Source organism: Protopterus annectens, chromosome 8.part0, assembly GCF_019279795.1.
Source record: "Protopterus annectens isolate FY-2018-M chromosome 8.part0, PAN1.0, whole genome shotgun sequence".
In the NCBI taxonomy this organism is placed as follows: Eukaryota; Metazoa; Chordata; order Ceratodontiformes; family Protopteridae; genus Protopterus; species Protopterus annectens.
The window spans coordinates 1,431,791,857-1,431,806,378 of record NC_056741.1 but is presented as its reverse complement, the minus strand read 5'-3'; the positions used below and the strand labels follow the sequence as shown (position 1 = coordinate 1,431,806,378).

The 14,522-nt window shown below is 45.7% G+C and overlaps 1 protein-coding gene across 1 annotated transcript in view; it reads right to left on the bottom strand.

Annotated features, from left to right (window-relative positions):
• The window catches only part of SORL1 (sortilin related receptor 1), a 5,131,225-nt gene that overhangs the window by 4,509,539 nt on the left and 607,164 nt on the right, over positions 1-14,522 (bottom strand). The window lies entirely within an intron of this gene.

Below are 14,522 nucleotides of genomic sequence, written 5' to 3'. Positions count from 1 at the left end.
TACCACATAACTGTGGTGTTGTCTGTCTTTACCAATAGTTGTCCTGGAAGAATAACGTCTTTGAAGGCTGTCACAGCATTCTGTACAGCTAACATTTCTTTTTGATTGATACGCAGGTGGATCTGTTTTGGGTTCCATTTGCCCTGAACGCACTGCCCTGCCGTGTGAGCCCCCCATGCAAAGTCTGATGCATCTGTTAGGGTTTGGGCGGCAGGTGGTAGAGTGAAAGGGAGTCCCTTGTTGTGGTAGCAGGCCTCTGCCCACCAAAGGAACTCTGCCCTTAGACAAGGAATGATAGGAATCATTGTTTCCAGGTCCTGAGAATGCTGACACCATAGACTTTTTAGATATCATTGAAGTTTCCTCATATGCAGTCTTGCATATGGAATTAACAGAATGCAAGAGGCCATGAACCCCAGGGCTTGCAGGATTTTCCTTGCAGATAGCTGGGTTTTTGGGGCCAATAGTTTGAAGTAGGTTGCCAAGTAAACTTGTTTCTCTGGAGTGAGGAATGCCATCTGGGAAGTTATGTTCAAGCTTGCTCCCCCAGGAATACAATCTGTTGGCAGGGTAATAGGTGTGATTTATTCTCGTTGATGGTGTACTCCAGTGAGGTCAGAAGTCTCTTTACAAATGCCAGGTCTTGTAATAGCAAGTCCTGACTCTGCCTGAATCAGGCAATCGTCCAAGTATGGGTAAATTTAAATATTTCTCTGCATGTAAAATGTAATGGCTGGAGCTAGGCACTTTGTGAATATCCTGGGCACAGTAGATAAGCCAACAGGGAAGTGCAGAGAACTGATGGTGTATGGAGCCTGCCCTGAAACTTAAGTATTTTCTGCAGGATTCCCTTATTGGGATGTGCAGGTAAGCTTCTTTTAAGTCTAGGGTTGCCAGCCAGGCATCCTTGGCTAGCATAGGAAGAAGCTGTTGAAGAGTTAGCATGTTGAATTTTGGAACCACCAGAAAGGTGTTGAGAATAGACAGGTCCAGGATAGGATGCCAGGGGTTTTCTTTTCTGGGAACCAGGAACAGTCTTGAATAAATATCTTGTCCCCTTTGTTCTGCTAGAACAGGTTGAATAGCCCTGATACTGAGGAGAGAGAGCACTTGTTTTTGGGCCTCTGCCCACTGGTTTGGGGGGAGGTCTGGCCATCCACTTGGGGTTGGGAGTGAGTGGAAGTGGAATCTGTATCCTAGGAAAACCCATTTGTCTTGGGTAATGAGTTCCCAGTTTTTTGCATGCAGGTCGAGCTTTCCTCCTAAGGGAGCAAGTAGTTGAGAAAGGCTTGGAAGAGTTAAGAATAAGTCATTGTGCCATTTTTCCATAGGGGGGTGGCTTACTACTCCCTGCTTTGGAACTGGGAGCCCCCCCCCCACTGCTTAGATCTGTGCACAGCCTAAGACTGAAGTCTTGGTGGTCTGCTGCTCCTGGGTTTGGACTGACAAGGCCTGGAAGGTACTGGAAAGGACCAGTTCTTTGAAGGCCAATGCCTACTGAATCTAGGTGGCTGTGTTTGCATAGATTTAGCTTTTTCCTCCATCTTTTTGAGAACTTCAGTTTTGTTGCCAAAAAGGCGCTCTTGGTTTAAGGGTGCATCCAGTAATTTAGCTTTAACATGATCTGGCAAGTTTTGTTCCTTAAGCCAAGCATGCCTTCTAAGTACAGACCCAGTGACAGCAGCCCTGCAAGATGCTTCTAAAGCATCAAAACCACATTGCAAAGTATGTTTACCAACTTGGTTAGCAGAATACATTAACTCTTGTACATCTATGTGTTCAGCACAGTCAGGAATCAACATCATTTTCTGTTTAAGTAGTCCCATAATATGCTGCTGATACTTTAACATATGAAACTGGCAATGTAAAGCCCTAATGGCCAAAGTAGCAGAAGTGTATACTTTCTTACCCCATCTGTCTAATGTTCTAGAGTCCCTATCAGAAGGGGAAGGATTTTTGGCAGTAGTAGCCTTAATGTTTTTTTGGTCCTTGGGAAATGGTCTCTGGATCCGCAGTAGGATTCTTGAAGAGGAATTTGCGAGAGTCAGGTACTCTGTAGTACCAGTCAGGTTTCCTGGGAGCTGGAGGCAAAGTGTCTGGGGTAAGGCTGGATTCCAAGAAAACATCATCTCCAGAGCAGGAGGGGTAGCTAGAGGCCTGTGTTGAGGCAGGTTTAAAAATTCCCTAAGTCTCTTTTTGGACTGAGAATAGTCCTGGCTTTCCCAGTGGAAATGCTCCCTAAGGGTATGCAAGGTTTCACCAAAAGAAAAATCTTCTGGAGGGGAAGCAGAGGGAATGGAATCCTCTGCATCAGAATCCTCATAAGTAGATAAGGGTAAATCTAGGTAGTCAGAAGGAACAGAGATATCAGATTTCTGATCAGAAGAATCAGAAAGAAAATCAGTTCTAGGTCTCTCAGAGGGGGAAGGCTGGCTTCCCCTAATTAAGGTAATAAGGTCTTCAGCCATTCTAATCACTTGTTTTTGAGGCATATGGGCCTGAGAATGTGCTTTGATCATTGGTTTTCTAGGCATAAAGCGAGCTTTAGGCCTCAGGAATTTGGTATTCTTAGCTTGAAACAAAGTCGTTGGTTTACTATGAAAATTGGTAGGCCTGAATACACCCTCAGAGGCCAGTGCCTGCACAGCAGCTCCGAACCCATCCAAGGTAGAGACACCCACAGGTTCCACAGTCGAAGAAGCATCTCGCGGCATAACGGACTCCGAATGGGTCTCAGTAGAGGCCTGCGAATCTGTAGTAGCGGGTATCAGGGGCTGCGAAAGCACCTCACTGGGTACCGGCGGACTGGTGACTAGCTTAACGGAAGCATCATCGGCAGTTTTGGACCTGTGCAGTCTGTCTCTGTCTTTATCCTTACGCTTTTTCAGAAGATCGATAGTTAGATGGCTTCACGAAGCCAGTACGGAGATCGAGAACGAAAGTATTTAGCTACAAAAATAGCCTGATGATGAATAGTTTGGGCGTTGAACAAGGCACAAAACCAAAAGCGAGGGACATCGTGGTCTGGGCCTAAACAGGTGACGCAGTAAGAATGAAAATCTCTATGCAGTATTTGCTTTCCATAGGCAAGACAATTGTTAATTTTTTCTGACATTGGTTAGAGCAAGAAAAAGGGATCACCAATGGGGTACTTATCTCTTTGAAGACTTCAGGTCTGAAACTACTCTAAAACAAAAATTTCAGGTGTCGGCCGACCGGCACTTGCGAACTGCTTCTGCTTCGGGCACCGCACGGCAAGAAAGACTGATGCAATGGCGTCGGCTGCATGTCTTATACACCTGACATTATGGAAGAAGCGACAGCATCCGACGCCGAAATACAAAGACTCTGGTATTCAGGCCGGCTGAGGGCTACCTGCAGGCAGATATAACCCAAATGTGATGACTGCAACAGTGAAACACGAAGAACATCAATGCATACAGAATAATCTTTAGAAGAACAACTGAGGTTTAACAGAAGGTAGGAAATCAGCAATTTATGTAATGCTGCAGTGAATGATAATTGTTACAAAGAAAACGTATATCTATACTGCATGAAAATAATGAAAATGTCTCTATGGTTTGTTTTCTCCTCAGAAAAAAATAAATAAATTCCTGATCCAGCAACGGAATAGTGGATGACTTACCCCCCCCCCCCCATTTCTGGACACTCGCTAAAGCCCATTTCGGACATGTAGCAAGAAAGCGGAGAGTTTGTAAGAACCATGTTAAGGCCCGTTCCTGGTTGTCACTTGATTGGGAGTTGATTTTTTTTTTTTTTTATTGATAATGTGCGTGTCACTAAAACACAGCTCGGATTATTTATAATATGGAAAATGGCAGTCATGTATTTACCATAATTTTGAACACTGATTATCCATGCGAATCCACTTCATGAATGAAATTGGTCTCTGCCAGGAGCTGATATGACTCTTTTCCACAGCTAGAGCTCCTCCCATATCTCCCACAATGCTGTGCTCCTCCCAGTTTACCTCAGATCGAGTTTGCCCACCTAACAGCAACCTTTCATGGTAGGAATCTACATCTATAAGAGTTAAACACTGGCAAGGCACATGGAGGCCCATTAAGGCATGTCAGGGGTTATGAGGTGACAATTTGGGGGGGTAGAGGTCTCCAAGAATCCATGAAGGATGGCTCTTGCAAATACTGCCCTGGCTCTGGAGATGTTATCCAATTTATAGTGCTTGGTAAAGGTGTGTACAGAGGACCATGTGGTTGCCTTTAGGATAGTGGCTGTATCTATGCCTTTGAGAAACGCCCCTGAAGAAGCCACTGCTCTACTGGAATGGGCAGTGACTGTGTGCGGTAGCTCTTTACCATGAAAGGAGTAACAGAAAGATATAGTTTTACAGATCCAGGAAGATGTAGTCTGCTTGGATACAGCTTTCCTCAGGGCAATGGAGTGAAAAGATACAAAGAGTTGGTTGGACTTTCTAATGTCCTTTGTCTTATCCAGATAAAACCTCAGTTGCCTGTGAACTACCACAAAATGGAGCACTCTCTGTCATTCTGTGGTGTGGGGAAAAGCTGGATAAATAACAGATTGGTTAAGGGACATTTCATTGATCACTCTGGGCATGAAGGAGGCGGTTAGTACGAAGGGAAACCCTATCCCTGTGGAAAATAGTATAAGGTGGAGTAGCCATGAGTGCTTGCAGCTCAGAGACTCTCTAAGCTGAGGTGAGGGCTACTAGCAAGACAGTCTTCCAGGTGCACATCTTTCAAGTGGCAGAAGATGCAGGCTCAAAGGGGGCAGTGGTAAGATTTTCTAGCACAAAGTTCAGGTCCCAAGGAGAAAGGATAGGTTTCCTTGGTGGCCTGATTTGAAGAACCCCTTTGAAAAAGAAAGTTTCAACTCCAGTTTGCATAATAAGGATGGATCCATATGTAAGCAGACTGAAATGGTTGACAAGTGAACTTTCACTGAGGAGTATGAAAGTTCTGATTTTAGGAGCTCACACAAATAGGCTAGAACTAGAGGTATAGGAAGGGGTTTAGTTGCCTTTGAAGACACCAACTGGAAAACCTTTTCCCACTTTGATAAGTAGGATCTCCTAGTAGTAGGTTTCTCGGCCTCCTGCAGGACAGACAGCACATCCTCGGAGTATAGGTGTCTGAAAGGGAACAGAAATTTATCACTCACACAGTTGTGTGAGAAGGTCCACCTTGTGAGGCAACTTGTGGTGATTGCCCTTGGCAAGAGATAGAAGGAGGGACCAAAGCTACATTGGCCAGTAGGGGGTCACCAGCAAGATTTTTGGTTTGTCCCACTGAATTTTCAGCATCACCTTCTGAATGAGGAGTAAGACATATAGGAAAGTACAGTTTTGTACCTATCATAAATGTAGATGTTAGAGTGCTCATACAGCTGCAGTCATAACAGATGGGTTATCCTGCCGTCAGGCGGGTCCTCGGTTGGCCGAATTCCAAAGTCTAGGTCCGGCGTCGGTTGTCGTCGCTTCCTCCCGGACGTCAGTGCAGCAGGGGTATAAAAGAGGCAGCCGTCGCCATTTTCTTCAGTTTTTCTTGCCCCAGATGTCAGGTGCCCCCAGAAGGAAGGCAAACATAATGTTATGCAAAAATGCAATGTTGATAAATCAAAAACAGTAGTTGCAAGCAAATACACCATAAAAGAGTACCCCAAAAGGTTATATGAAAAGGGTTTGTCATAGAAGAGGGGTTGGAGGGATGGAAACCTGGACTGCAGCTGTATGAGCACTCGAACATCTACATTTATGGTAGGTACAAAACTGTACTACGTTCATCGTGCATACAGCTGCAGTCATAACAGACGGGTAGAATCCCAAAGCTAAGTAAGGGTGGTAGGCACTAAGTGGAATTAGGAGGGGCTAGGATGCCCTGCAGGACTGCTGTGGCAAAGCCCGCTCTAGATTTAAAGTATAGTGGGAGGTGACAGTGCTTGGAGAAAGTGTGCACTGAACTCCAGGTGGTTGCTTCCAAAATATCCTTGGTAGGAACCCCCCTGAGGAAGGCTGCAGAGGTAGCTGTGGCTCTGGTGGAGTGGGATCTGATGCATGCAGGCACAGTTTTTCCATGAAATGAGTAACAAAAGCGTATGCAGTGGGCTATCCATTTTGAAATTGTCTCTTTGGAAATAGCCTTTCCTTGAGCACCTGCAGCATAGGACACAGAGTTGCTCAGATTTCCTGAATGGCTTTGTCCTGTCCAAATAATAACGAAGTTGTCTGTGAATGTCCAAGGAATGTAGTAGTCTTTCACCTTTGTTTTGTGGATTAGGATAAAAGGTAGGTAAGTGGATAGTCTGATTCAAAGCTACACTGGATACTACCTTTGGCATAAAGGTAGGATTGGTTCATAAGGAAACTCTGTCCTGATGGAAAATGATGAATGGTTGCACAGCCATGACGAGCTGAGGTGATAGCCAGAAGAAAGGCTGTTTTCCATGACAAGTACTGTAACTCTGATGAAGAAAGCTGGCTCGAAGGGAGGAAGGGTCAGCTTTTCCAATACGAAGTTGAGGTCCCAAGCAGGGACTGGTAGTTTCCTTGGGGGTTTTATATTCTTTGCCCCTCTGAGGAACTGCCTTAAGAGAGGATGAGAGAATAAACGAGGATCTGTGTTGTATTGTGTAGAAATGGCTGAAGCGTGGATCTTGATGGAGGAGAAGGAAAGTCCATTGTTTAACATCTCAGCTAGGTACTGTAAAATTTGAGGTATATTTATTACCCAAGGATTCTGTCCCTTCTTTTGATTCCAGGCACAAAATCGTTTCCATTTGGTGGAGTAGGCCTTTCTAGTAGAAGGTCTTCTGGCCTCCAAGATGACATCCTGCACCTCCTTGGAGAAGAGAAACTGTTGGGAAATCAAGGAATTCTCCATGCAGCTAGATTTAGAGTTTTGAGATGGCTGTGAAGAGTTTTGTAGTTGTGCTGGGACAACAGAAGAGGGACTAGAGGTAGGATCCATGGTGGGGAATGTGTCAGGCTCTTCAGGAGCGGATACCAGTGTTGCCTTGGCCAGTCTGAAGCAATGAGAATCATTTTCAGCCTCTCTGCTCTGGCTTTTAATAGAACTTTGGGCAGCAGAGGAAGAGGCGGGAAGGCATAGACTGTCAATGTTGCCCAATTGAAGGAAAGTGCGTCCACTTTCCAGGCCTGTGGATGATAGGTCCTTGAACAAAATTTTTTCAACTGGCAATTTCTGTGGGTAGCAAAGAGATCTATGTCTGGCTGTCCCCATGCCTGAGTTATCTTTGTGAAAATTTGAAGATGCAACTACCATTCGTGTGGATCTGTCATATTTCTGCTTAGGTTGTCTGCCAGTGTGTTTTCCTTCCCTGGCAGGAATTGTGCCTGTAGTTGAATTTTCAATTCCAGTGCTGTGTTCCATAGGGTCATGGCTTGCCTGCACAGGGGGTATGAATGTGTTCCCCCCCGTTTGTTTATGTACCACATCACTGTGGTGTTGTCTGTCCTTATCAATAGCTGGCCTGGATGCAGTAGGTCTTTGAAGGTCATAATAGCCTTTTGCACGGCTAGCATTTCCTTTTGGTTAATGTGGAGGAGCTTTTCTTTTCATGCCCATTTTCCCTGAATGCACTGATTTGTCATGTGTGCTCCCCAGGCATAGTCTGAGGCATCTGTTGTGATGATTTGAGTTGCTTGAGGTACACAGAAAGGAAGACCTGTGTTTCTTTGGCAAGCTTGAGCCCACCACATAAATTCCTTTTGAAGGCATGGAATGAGTGGTATAATTGCTTCCAAGCAGTGGCTGTGTTGAGACCATAAGTTTTTTAGGTACCATTGAAGTTTCCTCATATGCAGCTTTGCACATGGGATAAGTAGGATGCAATATGCCATGAATCCCAGAGCCTGCAGGACTTTCCTTGCAGTTAGCCTGGTGTAAGTTGCCATTTTTCTGAAGTATTGAGACAGTTGCCCTTGCTTGTCTGGCGTGAGGTAGGCCATCTGGGTGGTTGTATCCAAGTTGGCACACAGGAAAATTATTTGTTGAGAGGGTATTAGTTTTGATTTCTTTTTGTTGACTGTGTATCCCAGGAAGTTCAACAGTTTTATTACAAACGCCAGGTGCTGCAGTAGTATGTCCTTGCTGTCCGCTTGGATCAGGCAGTCGTCCAGATATGGGTAGATTTGTATCCCTTGTAGTCTGCAAAAGGCGATTACTGATGCCAGGCATTTTGTAAACACTCTGGGCGCAGTAGATAAGCCAAAGGGCAATGCAGAGAATTGGTAATGGGTTGAACCTGCAAGAAATCTGAGGTATCTTCTGCAATCTTGTCTGATAGGGACATGCAGGTATGCCTCCTTGAGGTCCAATGTTACCAGCCAAGACTCCTTGCCTAACATAGGAAGAAGCTGCTGTAATGTGAGCATCTTGAATTTTGGCACCTGTAGATGTGTGTTTAGGATGGATAGGTCTAAGATAGGTCTCCAATCTTTGTCTTTCCTTGGTACCAGGAATAGTCTGGAATAAAACCCTTGACCTTGTTCTTTTGCAGGTACCTCTTGAATTGCTTTCATGTCCATGAGAGCTGAAATTTGTTTTTGTGCCTCTGCCCTTTGATTTTGTGGCAGGTTTGGCATGCCTCTCATTTTTGGAAGGGTGTGAAAGTGGAACCTGTAGCCTCTGTCTATAATGTCCAGAATCCATTTGTCTTTTGTAACAATATGTCAATTTTTGAGAATAATGTCAGTTTTCCGCCCAAAGGTGCTGCCATTAAAGCTTTGCTTGGCAGGTGTAGGGGGAAGTCATTGCGTCTGTTTTCTAAAAGACTGTGATCTATCTTCTCCACCTCTTGGGGTTGGTGCTTGCCACTGTCTGGCTCTGAAAGATCCTTGAGGTTGCCCTCTACCCCTTGGACGCCTGTATCTGCCCCTTTGAGGTCTGTCCGTGGCTGGAAAGGACCAATTTTTTGAAGGCCAGTTTCTGCTGAAACGTGGAGGCTGTACCTGCAGGAAATCTTTCACTGTTTGCATTGATTTCACTTTTCCTCCATTTTCTTTAGCACCTCCTCTGCTTTAACACCAAACAATACATCTTTTTGAAGAGGTGCATCTAATAATTTAGCGTTGAGATGAGCTGGTAAGGTTTGCTCTTTGAGCCAAGCATGCCTACGATAACAGACCCGTAACAGCAGCTCTACATGAGGCCTCTAAAGCATCAAAACCACACTGCAAGGTATGTTTACCCACTTGCTCTGCACCATGCAACAAATCCTGCAACTCTTTTAAATCTGGTTGTTCTGATTGTGTCATTTTGCTTTTCAGCTGAGATACCAAAAACTGTTGATACTTTAACATATGGAACTGACAGTTTAATGCCCTCATGGTTAAAGTGGCCGAGGTGTACACCTTTTTCCCCCCACCTTTCTAAAGATCTGGAATCTCTCTTTGAAGGTAATGGGTTTTTAGCAGTAGAGGCCTTAATTCCCTTGGGACCCTGTGAAATAGTTTCTGGGTCAGCAGTATGGCTTTTATATAGGAACTGGTGAGAATCAGGAACCCGGTAATACCTGTCTGGTTTAACAGGAGCTGGAGGCAAAAAATCAGGATTAAGGCTGGCTTCTGTGTACACATCATCCAATATATCTAAAACAGGAGGGATAGCCAGAGGCCTATGCTGGGGGAGCAGAAGAAATTCCCTGAGCCTTTTCTTGGAATCTGAGTAATCTTTGCCTTCCCAGTGAAAGTGTTCCCTCAATGTATGCAGGGTTTCCTCAAAAGAGAAGTCCTCAGGGGGGGAGACCGAGGGAATAGACTCCTCTGCATCAGAGTCTTCGAATGGAGAATAGGCACAATCCTGGTCCTCAGATAGTTCTGAGGTAATAGAAGCTTGATCTGAGGAAGGGTAGTCTTCCTCTAATCTGGGCCTTTTGTCAGAGGGGGGTTGAGAACCCCTGATAAGAGTAATCAAATCCTCAAGCATCTGTTTTTTAGGCATGGTGCCTTGACAGGGTGTCTGAGGGACCTGTTTTTTGGTTTTCATGGTTATTTTAGATTAAGTGAAGGCTTTAATAGAGAAGTAGGAAGGCCTGAAGACCCCTTGAGAAATGGCAGGCCTGTCTAAATTCTGAGTTTCCCCGCCAGGAGTGGCATCGGTATCTGTAGTAGGAATGGGGGCCGAGGAGCCTGGGACCTCGGGTACTGAAGACACCGGTAATGCATTGTCATCAGTACTCAGGGGCTGCGTAGGCGCCTCGCTGATTACCGGAGAACCGGTAGTCGGCCTTAGAGTGGTATCAGCAGGTGGTGCAGACCTCGTATGCCGGTCCTTATCTTTGCGTTTTTTGCTCAAAACTGGAGTCGGAGTATTCGACGACATAATGTAATTAAATTTTTTGGCAAAATAGTGAAGGGCAAACTCCGCCCAACGCTTAATAGTGCGTTTGTTGAATCTAGCACAAAAACAGCAGGCCGAGACATCGTGGTCTGGGCCTAAGCAAGGTATACAGTAAGAGTGGAAATCTTTATGCGGTATTTGCTTCCCACATGAAATGCAATTATTAACTTTGTCTGACATCGGTCTGAGGCAAGAAAAGTTTCCCCAACGGGGTACTTAGCTTTCAAGAAGACTTCGGCTGAAATACTTTCGTAAATCTCAGGAGCTGGCCGACCGGCACTTGTGAAAAGCTTCTGCTTCGGGAACCGCGCGGCAAGAAAGACTAAAGAAAATGGCGTCGGCTGCCTCTTTTATACCCCTGCCGCACTGACGTCAGGGAGGAAGCGACGACAACCGACGCCGGACCTAGACTTTGGAATTCGGCCGACCGAGGACCCGCCTGACGGCAGGATAACCCATCTGTTATGACTGCAGCTGTATGCACGATGAACATCAGCCTCTTTCAAGAAATTGAAAAGGCACCCACTTTCCACAATAGTGGGGAGGGGAGCCTGGAGCAGAATAGCCATAGTTGTCTGTCCTGAGGGGAGGCAAACAGATCTATCTGTGGAGTTTCCCACTAGTGGACAATATCTAAGATGACATCCCTGTGTAACATCCATGCGTGATTTAAGATCTGCTGAGAGCATATGCCTGATGGTTGTCCTGTAATGGAATGTATACCGCCTGCAATGTTACATTGTACTGAGTGACCAAATCTCATGCTTGTACTGCCAGCCTGCAAAGTAAATAGAACCAGGTTCCCCCTGCTTGTTGATGTACCACATCACTGTGGTGTTCTCTGCGAAGACTTGAAGGGGACCAGGTTGTAACAGCAGGAGGAAAGTTTTCAGGGCTAGGAAGACAGCAGTCATTTTCCTCGCACTATGTTTTTTTCTGAAGAGAGAGCTCCCATTGAAGCACATCAGGAATAAGAATGGACCAGTACAATAAAGAAATCCAACAAAAAAACGAAAGTGCCAAAGTCCAACACCATCACTAAAAACATTTTAACGAAAGTCTCCAAATAATATAACTTAAACAAAAACATTAAGAAATGTTTTTAGTGATGGTGTTAATTGATTTTATGCTAGCTACTTTAAACCTAGTGTGTACTTTCAAGAATCAGTCTGATAAAGCGGTTTGATACACTGTGAAAGCGCTCACTGTTCTGAATTAAAGTTTTCATTCTATTTATCTTGCCAGTCTGCCGTGTTGGACTTTGATACTTTTGTTGTTTTTTAATAAGAGCTCCCATTACCTTCATCAGCTCGTTCATGGTGCCCCCCCCCATCCCAGATCGGCAGTATCGATGTACATGAATTGGACTGCCTTGGAGGGCTGTAGAGGAAGACCTGCATTCTGGCTCATTTGTTAACTCCACCACCCCAACTCTTTTTTTCAAGCAAGGCAGAAAGGGGACTTGAAAGTCCAGAGGGTGACTGTGCTGGGACCAGAATTCTTTTAAGTACCACTGGAACTTCCTCATGTGCAACCTGGCAAGGAGCAGCATTGAAGAGTAGCTGCCATTAGGTCTAGGAGAAGAAATGCCCTGGCTGAGATGTGGGTGACTAGAAGTAGGTCTTGTAAGAAGTTTGTTAGAGAGGAGACCTTGTCTTGTGGGAGGAAGGCCTTCATCAAGTCTGTCCTTATTCTGCAACCCAAGAAGATCTGGACTTGGGATGGGGTGAGGGAGGACTTCACTATGTTCTGAGTAACCCCAGACTTTGAAGGAAAGACACAGTGTATTGCAGATGTACCTGAAGACTGCTCGCCTCTTTTGTTTGGATGAGTAGGTCATCTAGATAAGGGTAGACCTGAATGCCTTTTGTTCTGCAGAAGGCTACTGCTGGGGCTAGGCACTTTGTGAAAACTCTTGGTGCTGTAGACAAACCAAATGGCACTGCAGTAAATTGAAAGTATGAGGATGGTACAGCAAAACGTAGAAATCTCCTGAAGTCTGAGTGAATGAGGGTATGGAGATAAGCCTCCTTCAGGTCCAAAGTAGCCATGAAGGTGCCGGGTGTCAAAAGTGGAAGATGGGTTTGTAGGGATTATAGCATGCGGAAGCAGGGTACATGCAGGAAGGGGTTTAACAGGGATAGGTCCAGAATAGGCCTCCATGGGCCCTCCTTTTTCAAGACCAGGAAGAGCCTGTAGTAAAACCCCTGACCCTCTTGTCCTGGAGAAATGCTCTCTAATGTGCCCTATGATAATAAATCCTGGATGACTTGGGGTATCGGATAATTTGTTTTTTTGGAGGTAGGGGTACACCTTTTGGTAATGGCTTTTCCTGCCAGGTCATAAAGTACCCTTCTCCACTACTGATAAGACCCAGAGGTCTGAAGTTATATGTTGCCATAGGGGGAGACAGTGAGAGAGGTGGGGAGATGGTGGAATGCCTTTAGGCAGTCATGCATTATTTGGTGTGCCCAGAAAGGGCTGCCTGGGGGTAGACTGGGAGGGAGTAGTCCTAGGGGACAAGGGTTTCCTAGCCCCTTTACTCTGCCTTGAGGAAGAAGTGGAAGGAGCAGGTGCCGTCCCTAACAAAGCTAGGTTTTGCAGGGTAGTTCCTGTAGAATTTTAGAACCGGGTATGCCAGTAGAGGTTTCATGTCCTGCAGTTCCTTGTTTTTTTCCTGCAAACATTTGAACAGTTCAGCAGACTGTTTGCCAAAGAGAAACACTGTCCAGGGGAGCATCCAGGATCTTGCTCTTGAAGTCATTCAGGAGGGGTTGAAGTCTGAGCCAGGAGTACCTGTGTAAAACAAAAACAGATGCAGACGGATCTGGCTGAGGCTTCAGCAGCATCGTACCTGCATTTTATGGAATGTCTGGCTACCTGTGCTGCTATGGAAAGCTTAGAGGTAAGTTGGGGCTTTGTAGGTGAAACAGGCATAGAACAGAGAAATGCAGAAGCCTGGGAAATTAGATTGACAGCATACTTTACCATGCATGCCTGGTAATAAGTGTTCTGAAGGTCAAGGTAGATTAAGTGTAGATCTTTTTTCCCAGTCTGTCCATCACCTTACTGTCCTTATCAGATGGCAGCAGGGAAGAGGAAGGGGTCTGCCTGGATTGCTTGTCTGGTGCCACTGCAATGACAGCTGGGTCTGCCATGGGTGGCTTGATGAGGTAGTTGTAATCAGATACTTTATAGAATCTATCTGGGCTTTTTGGGGCTGGAGGTTGGGATTCAGGGGTCTTGGAGGCAAAAGTAAAGGCATCCAAGTAAGCTGGAATCACAGGGGGGAATAGCAGAGGGAGACTCCCTCTGCAGAAGCTTAAAGTATCTTTTTTGTACCTCAGTCATTTGGGTGGAGTGCCACTGGAAGTATTTTCTCATTCTGGAGACAGTCTCCCCAAAGGTGATATCTTCTAGTGGGGAGTTTTGTTCAAAGGAGTCTTCATCTGGAGTACAGTATTCCAAGGCGGAGGCCAGGTGAGAGATACAAGTGAGAGACTCATCAGAGGAAGAGGAAGAAGAGTCTTCTTCCTGAGTCTGAGGAAGAGGAATGGAACTGGCAGAGGCAGGCCTGGGACTAAGGGTATGTAGAGCAGGACTAAGTGAGGCTGTGGGCATTAGGGCTATAAAGGCCTGAATAAGGGACTGGGATAACATTTGCTACTGTGGCTGGTCTTTCACTGGTGTAGACAAATGCTTGTTTTTCTTGTTTTTTCTTGAGAGAAGGAGACTTGTGAATAGTTTGAAAAGCCATAGGCCTAGGCCTAGTGTCAGGCCTGGGACAAGGTGCCTTGTTTGGAAAATGAGGATGGCCATCTGGACAAGCCTGATTCCCCCTCAACATTGGCAGAGGCCGACATCATAGAAACCTCAGCGGATTTGCCAACTGGAGATTGTAGGGCGGCTTCCAACCTAGTACCCGCCGAAGTCGCCAGCTCTTTCAGACATCCCTCAACCCTTAGACCGGTAGCTGGCAGCACATCTGACATCGGAGGCGCAGCAGCAGCAGCATGCCTTGAAACCCTGGCCTTCTTTTTAGGTGGCTCCATCTCGACGGCCAGTTCAGGATCCATACCAAGGGTCAGGCGTTTGAGTCGTTGATTACAACAAAAAAATTATGGGCTGCCAGATGGCTGCGCAAGGTCTTGGGGACAAACG